This window comes from Hippocampus comes, unplaced genomic scaffold, assembly GCF_001891065.2.
Source record: "Hippocampus comes isolate QL1 unplaced genomic scaffold, H_comes_QL1_v1.1 scaffold78, whole genome shotgun sequence".
Classification (NCBI taxonomy): domain Eukaryota; kingdom Metazoa; phylum Chordata; class Actinopteri; order Syngnathiformes; family Syngnathidae; genus Hippocampus; species Hippocampus comes.
The window spans coordinates 1,721,573-1,729,307 of record NW_017805798.1 but is presented as its reverse complement, the minus strand read 5'-3'; positions in this window follow the sequence as shown (position 1 = coordinate 1,729,307).

The window sequence follows — 7,735 nt, the reverse complement described above, 5'->3', positions numbered from 1 at the left end:
GTCTGACTGTGAGGACTTCGACACTTATAATATGCAAATTACACCAGCTGCAGAGAGCGTTTAAAAATACCCCTAACTGGCTCCTGAACGAACAATCGTGAGGCTAAACAGAGCCATTGTGCCCATTGTGCATTGTGCTTGCTTTTGTGAATCAATGTTAATTGCCAAGCCGACAGGAGGGCGATAGCTGGGGGGGGAAGAAAAATCTTGAATTGACAAAATATGATTGAGGCATTTTTTTTTTTCAGCGTCATCTAACTGGTGCTGGATCTCGTCCAAGGCGGGTTGAGCAGAGACAGAGAAGAGGTTAAATTGCTCTAACCTCTCTCAGCTAAGGAGCGACTGGGAACAATTTGGAAGCACGGCACAATATTAATGCCATTAATCATCACGCCGCTCGTCATCCGCAGAGACGAGCTGGCACACGCGTGTATGCATCTGTCTGTCTCTGTACGACAACGTGTGAATATCTTCCGAGTGCATCCTCCAATTTGACTGTCCCGCCAGAAAAAAGATTTGGAGGGAAATTTTAATTTGTCGGCCTCAAAGTGACAAGACACACGTGTAATCTCACAAATTCAATTGACCAAGAGTCAAATTCATACAACCAATCAAGTCTCGATTTGCACAAAAAGTGAGAAGGAACCTCCAAGCTCGTGAACGTACAGAGTCTGATCTTCAGTCAAAGGAAACCTGTACAGGATGTGTAAGTATTTGTTTTCTTCATCTCGAAACACAAATGTTTTCCATGGAAAAATGATGTTACCTCATCTCTTTTATGCCTACAAATAAATATTGTTTCACAAATGCTTTCAAAAAATATATAATTTTAGGTTTGCGGAGGGGGTTGCGGGGGCGGTTGAAGACAGATTCTCACCTGTATCAAAAAGCAATTACAATTTTGACAACGCTTCTGTCGGCAGCTAATACCACTTGTGCGCAAGCATGACAGCTAAATGCTGATGCACCATATTTGCTTTGAATTCTGGGCTCCACTTGAATGACCTGACTCTGCAGACCTCAGAGCCCGACTAGGTTTATTCTCCATGCGCATTTCTTTCATGTATTCAGGACCAAAACCTTTTAGTTAATTTACAGACCAGTTGAGAGATTTTTTAAATCTATTAAACGGCTGACTGGGAGCCCGTATAAAGTCCTTAGTTAAAAAATAAATAAATAAATACCCTTACAAATGAGTTTAGTACTTAAGCCTCCTGATCAGCTCCTCCCCGCATGAATGTGGCTGGAAGACCCATGTGAAACCTTGTGAAATTGTGTGCTGGCGAATGTGCTTCCTCCGACAAAACAAATTTATGCCCTTCACAGATGGCCTTTCATTGTCCATCGCTGGCAAACCATCCACAGAACGCATGCACACATTCCCCGGGTTGTTATTGCCTGGATAATGACACAGATAACGACAGGATGCGGCGCAGTGTCGCGTTAGTGCGAGCCGAAAGGTGAGCACGCTTGCCTCGGTCGCTTTCGTGCCAAGCGCGGCAAGTGAACGCTCTCTACAAGTCACGATGGCGCCAGTATTGACAGAGACGTGATGTGTCTGCATCAAAACTCTTTAATTGCCTGCCGATGGTTCATGACATTTGATGGCACATAAAGCCCAGGATTTGGCGTAGTGCTGTGGTGCAATCACGCAAGAGACGAATGTGTTTGGTGTGTGAAAGGACTGTCAAATGAATTGATGCTGGGTCATGAGAAATGTCAGCAAACAGACAATTTTTTTTTTTTCCCCCGTCGGACATAGCTTAAATGGTAATTATTCTAAGAAGTATTTTATACACACTCCACCCTGTTACCAAAACACGTTTAGCAGTCGAGGGAAGAGAAGAAATGAGCCGCATGAAAGACATCACACCATCAAGCTAATCGCTCGGACCATGGGCATACCAAGTCTTTTCTGGAATGTTTTATATATTATATAATAAATATTTTCCGGCTAAAATGGAGTGTGGCAGTCTAACCAATGCTATCTTGTTCCTTATATTATCAAAAATGACTTTTTTTTTTCTATTTTATGGCTGTGCTTGTTATCTCCCAGTTAGCATTGCAACAAAGACAGCTAGCATGTACGCTTTAGTAAAACTCAAAACATTACTGTTCAAATCAAATACAACTTTCTTGATTTAATGAAGTCATATTTTTGAAACACCGTAAGTGTACAATGTTTCCATATACCTGATTATCAGAAACAGGCCAAACTAAGAAAAATATACAATATGACGAATAAATATCTCAAACGAAGTGTTGATATTTATTATATGATGGTTTATTTTATGCTTTTAAAATAAAAAGTTGGTGCCTAAATTGTCCTCCAATTCCGGAACGAGCCAGAAATATCTTTCAATTACAGCAAATTGTAATTGTAACCAGAGGTTTGAAAGTCTGAGCATGTACCGTATACATCACAACAATAAACTGTCAAAGTCATAATAATTCCATTTCAGGTGACTCTCTTGACGGATAAAACAAAGGTCACCAAAGCATGATAAACGTCACCGGCTTCTAAATGTCACGTCCTCCTGTTTCTAGACATGTTGTCCTTCGCGCTGCTGTGCATTACTCCTGACCTGTTGCGTCCTCCCGATAATTGATGCCTCACAACTTTGGCGTGAAAAGAACCACCCGTGCGTTGCACACAGCGCCGTGGAATAATTTGAGAGTGTGGAAGTCATGATGAAACTCACCCGCTGGCTGCCCCGCAGGCAGGAATATCACGCGCCGCATCGGCAGTTTTCCCGCTCCCTCGGTTACCTGTTTCGACGTGGCAGAAGCATCCACGGTCACGACTTATTTTAATGAGATGTAAATGACTCTTAATTGATTGCTAAGTTGATGAATTCAAGGGGAAAAAAAAATCTATCATTTGTAGCTGTTTTGATTAATCGATGACGTGATTTTTTTTTTTTTAACACGTGTTGGAATATAATGTCGGCTCGGGGCTTATAGAAGTGCTTGAGACGATATCATTACACCTCTGATTGGTTCGTGTTTCCACCGCGAGCGTTTTGATGGGATGCCAGTAGCTGCATGGGCTCTGTCAATAGTCGAGATCATCGCAGCAGGACTCAGCAGCAAATTCAACAAAGAAGAAAAAAAGAAGTACGGTGTCCTGCGTGTGAACTTCACCACTCACAGCTTTAGCTGTAAATCTTCTGACATTACCCACTGCGATTGTATTGTCGTTATTGTGTGCTGCGGTTAAATAGGTCTTGGTTGAAAAAAAAAAAAAAAGGCTTAATACGGAAAAAAAATTCCATTCCATACAAATCGAAAAGAAAACAAGGCATATTCGATGCCTTATCTGGTTCAGGGTTGCGTGCGAGCTGGAGTCTACCAGAGGTGCGAAAAGTACGGTCGACCCCCGTATACTCCGTTTGGCACCCCTGGATTTGCATAGTCATCGTTTTATTGCTTCTTTTTTTCTCACTTTTTTGGATGGTGTGGTCATTTTGTTTTGTTTTGAGGGCGTTATGGAGAGAAATTGTTCTTTTATACAATCAAACCAAAAAAAAAAAAAATGGACTGGAAATCACAAATTATTTGCATACAAAAAAATGATTTGTAAACAAAAGCAATGGATTTCAATTTTTTTTTTTTTTTAATTGCGAACAGGGGCGGCCCGGTAGTCCAGTGGTTAGCACGTCGACTTCACAGTGCAGAGGTATCGGGTTCAATTCCAGCTCCGGCCTCCCTGTGTGGAGTTTGCATGTTCTCCCCGGGCCTGCGTGGGTTTTCTCCGGGTACTCCGGTTTCCTCCCACATTCCAAAAACATGCATGGTAGGCTGATTGAACACTCTAAGTTGTCCCTAGGTGTGAATGTGAGCGTGGTTGGTTGTTCGTCTCTGTGTGCCCTGCGATTGGCTGGCAACCGATTCAGGGTCTCCCCCGCCTACTGCCCGAAGACAGCTGGGATGGGCTCCAGCACCCCCCGCGACCCTAGTGAGGATCAAGCGGTTCGGAAGATGTATGTATGTATAATAATTGCGAACAAGACAGCGATCTCAGTTAGCCTTTTATTTGTTACCAGCAACACTGAATAACATCAATACTAACCTGAGTCAAACGATGATGTTGTCTGGCCCCTTTTACCCTTTGAACGACTTGATAAATAACTAGCGCTAGCTAGCATGTCTAAATCATGTTTGCTCATGTCCAACGCAAATGGTGAGACAAAAAGCTCTTATAAATGACAGATAAAGTCTCATAACAGAAAAAAATTGGAGGAAATATGTGAATTTTCCCGAACGGCCCATCCTGGGCATCACGGGCGCCAGTAGCCTTTCGCCCGACCCCCATCAACGATTCCAATTCAGCGCAGGACGGGCGCACCCTGTCGCAGAGTACGTTTCGGCACACATGAGGGTCCGTTGACAATTTTTCATCACACGACGGCCTCTGGCCTCACCCGTCGCTCACGTATTTCACGGAAAACATATATTGAATGTTTACAAGAATTTTTTTTTTCCTTCAATACACAGGCGTCAATTGTACACAGATTTACGCTATTCGCGGTCAGCCCATCCCAATCCCGCGGTCAACTGTCATCCCAACTTTTTGCGATTTTTATGAGCACGATTTGAACGTAGCCTCACTTCACCGTCAATACTGCATGAACTGTGAAGGCAATGCTTCACCCAGCGAGGAATAGCGACAAAACCACTCATGTATTGAAGAAGACAGGCACTAATATTCACGCCATCACTTGTCATTCTTGCTCTCGCTTTGACAAATGCGTTGTCTTCAAGTGAATTTCTTCCCGATCATGAAAACACTCTTCAGCGTGCGCTCGTTTATTGTCCTGCGATGGCCCAATCTCCTTCCAGCGAGCTGAACTCCGCCACACTATGCGGCTGGCTTGACACCGTGCCAGTGCCGCTTATACATACAAATGTTCAGAGCTCGGCCAAAGCCTGATCATGAGCTGCTAAGCGGCGCAGTTCTCTCGACAGCAAACGCATTGGAGATGAATCCCCGGACTTCTACCCGGCTGCTGGATAAACCTGCCCTTGCCGAGATTGAGATCGCCCACTCACATCTGCACCATCTGGAAATCTCTGACAGACGCCCCCCTCCACAACCACCAGCCCCCGCCTAAGCCCGGCACCTCCTTCCATTGCCCACCCTCCTCCTTCCTCCTCTCACCCAAACACTCCTAGCGCGCTATCGCACTGATAGTGTCTAAACCTTAAATGTCACACCTTTCACAGTTGCGTGGAGAGGGCATATCCAGATGTGCCATTCTTACACACGCATACACGCACGAACCTGTCGTCTCCTCGACTTATCATGTTCCGCAGCCACGATGCTGCTCCTTTTGCTCGGAAAAATGAAACGCCAGATGACCTTTTAATCCGCTGACCGCAATTCAACCCTGCGTCTCCTATGGAAAATCGTGCCATTAGCTTCGAGAAGCAAAACAGGGCCCAGTAATGTGAATGTCTACGAGCTATGTTTCACGGGAATTCTCCTGACAATGCCTCACCGGAGAAAATTGGATTCCAGGCTGGATTAAAACGCGATAAGGTGGGAGTGGTGGAAGCTGATGGACACAAATCATGGCTGCTATTTACCTAATTTTGAAGCAACAAAACATATCTGTGACAGGAGAGTGACAACCCAGTCACAGACTGCTGAACTGTTATTGTACATTTACTGTGCTTAAATTTTGGAAATGACGAAAGTTGGGAGTTTTTTTGTTTGTTTTGGGGTTTTTTTCGCATTTATCCAACATTTCGTTCTGACTGAGCTATTTGATCGGACATTCTGTCATTCCGTGAGTGCTGTTAGACAGCCCAACAGCACTCTGACTTTTAATTTCTTTCCACCACACAAAAATAATTTTATCATCTTAAGTAGATTAATCCCAACAAGCATGCAAAAAAAAAAAACAATAAAAAAAAATTACTTTTAAAATAGAGCATATGTCTCACTTAGTGACGGTTACAATGACGGACGAGAATCCACGTCCATCACTGCTTCATCCGTCATTATTTTCTGTTTGCCATCATTCGCCATTCGTCAGCAAAATGGGCTTTCGTCGGTGACGGACTGATGGCGGAACGCCCGCCTCTGCTCCCTTTCGTGTGATATTCCTTAAATATACACAAGTAGATGCAGACGGAGACTAAATGGAGTGAGTATTCTCCATCCGGCCCTCCAAGGTGATCGAGAGTCAAGGCCGCTCAGTCCAATGATGTGATTCAACTTTCTCAGCCTTTTCTCTCGCACTCTCCACACAACTCCCGCAATCATCATCCCAGGCGGGGGGGTGGGCATCATTTCACAGGTGACGATAGGATGAATGACAGGAATTTATGTGTGGGCATGTTCGTGGTATTTGGAGGCTGTGTGTGCTGGAAAAAAAAGGGAAGATCCGCAGTTGAGGACAGATGCGGTGGCCGCTCGTGAATGCCTCTGTTTACATTTGGAAATTGTCTCGCGCGCCTCGCCCACGCCTCATTGCGCCCTCTGTCTCAACATCGCGGCGAATGTCTGTCTTTGTTTTCTTGTCGAGTCGGGAAAACAAATTACGGAGAAAAAAAAAAAGGCTTCATAGATGCGCCCCGCCTTGGATTGTCTTGATACGTGCTTGTCAAACGAACGGCGATAAGAGCATAACTGCGGCTTTCAATCATTCTTATGTGCTCGACGGCACGCGCTAACATGCATTTAAAGGCTTTTATCGGTTTTCTTTGGCTGTTGATGAAAGGAAGGGGAGAATTCGCTCCAAGAAATGAATCCCTAGAGTGTGTGAATGGGTGATTGAAGTTCATCCATCAAATGCGTTTCATGGCTGCATGAGGAGGTCTAAAAGTTGAACCGGTTGCCAGCCAGAGAGAATCACGGAAAAGATCTGAATTGATGAAGACGATCCTGAACAATGCGTCCGTCTCTAACTGCTGTGCATATTTAAAAGGTCTAAAAATGCATGAAGATGATGAGTGCGGATGCATAATTAATCATTAGTATCACTCTCAATTTTACAAGTTAACTTTATCACTTTAGATATAAATACGTGTGCTTTGTATTAGTATTACAGTAGTTTTGACCCTCCCCCTCCTTCTGAAATTCTCTTTTGCAGTTTCCCCACTCGAATAACGATGCTCATAACACAAAGGTAAATATCAGACAAGGTAAACATAGAAGGCAGGTTTTATATCGTGATTTGATTTATTGAGGAGGAAAAAAAAAAACTTCAAGGCTACCTGGCCCTATGTGAAAATTTACTTTTCCCCCCTTATTGAAAAGTGAATTTACTGCGCCTATGCTCCCGTTTTTCAGGTAGTTTTCGCTAACCACACCCAAGCCCGATGACCGTCAGACCTGTTCAATCACGAAATCACCTTCATAGCACCTGTCTGGCAAAATGAAGTCACCCAGAAGATCTCAAAAAGCTGCAATAAATTGCCAGCATCCAAAGAAATTCAAGAACGAACGAGACCTCATGTCATTGACATCTTTCAGTCTGGAAAGGGTTGCAGAGTCATTCCAACAGCTTTAGGACGCCAGTGAATTGTGCTGAGAGAGATGATCAATCACAAATTGAGAAACAATGGCACAGCAGTGTACATTCCCAGGAGTGGCCAGCCAGCAGAAATGACTCCAAGTGCACAGCAATGATTCATCCAGGAGGTCCTAAAGGAATCCCAGGATCACGTCTCAAGAACTGCTTGCCTCCCTCACCTCAGTTAAGGTCAATGTTCATGACTCCACAAT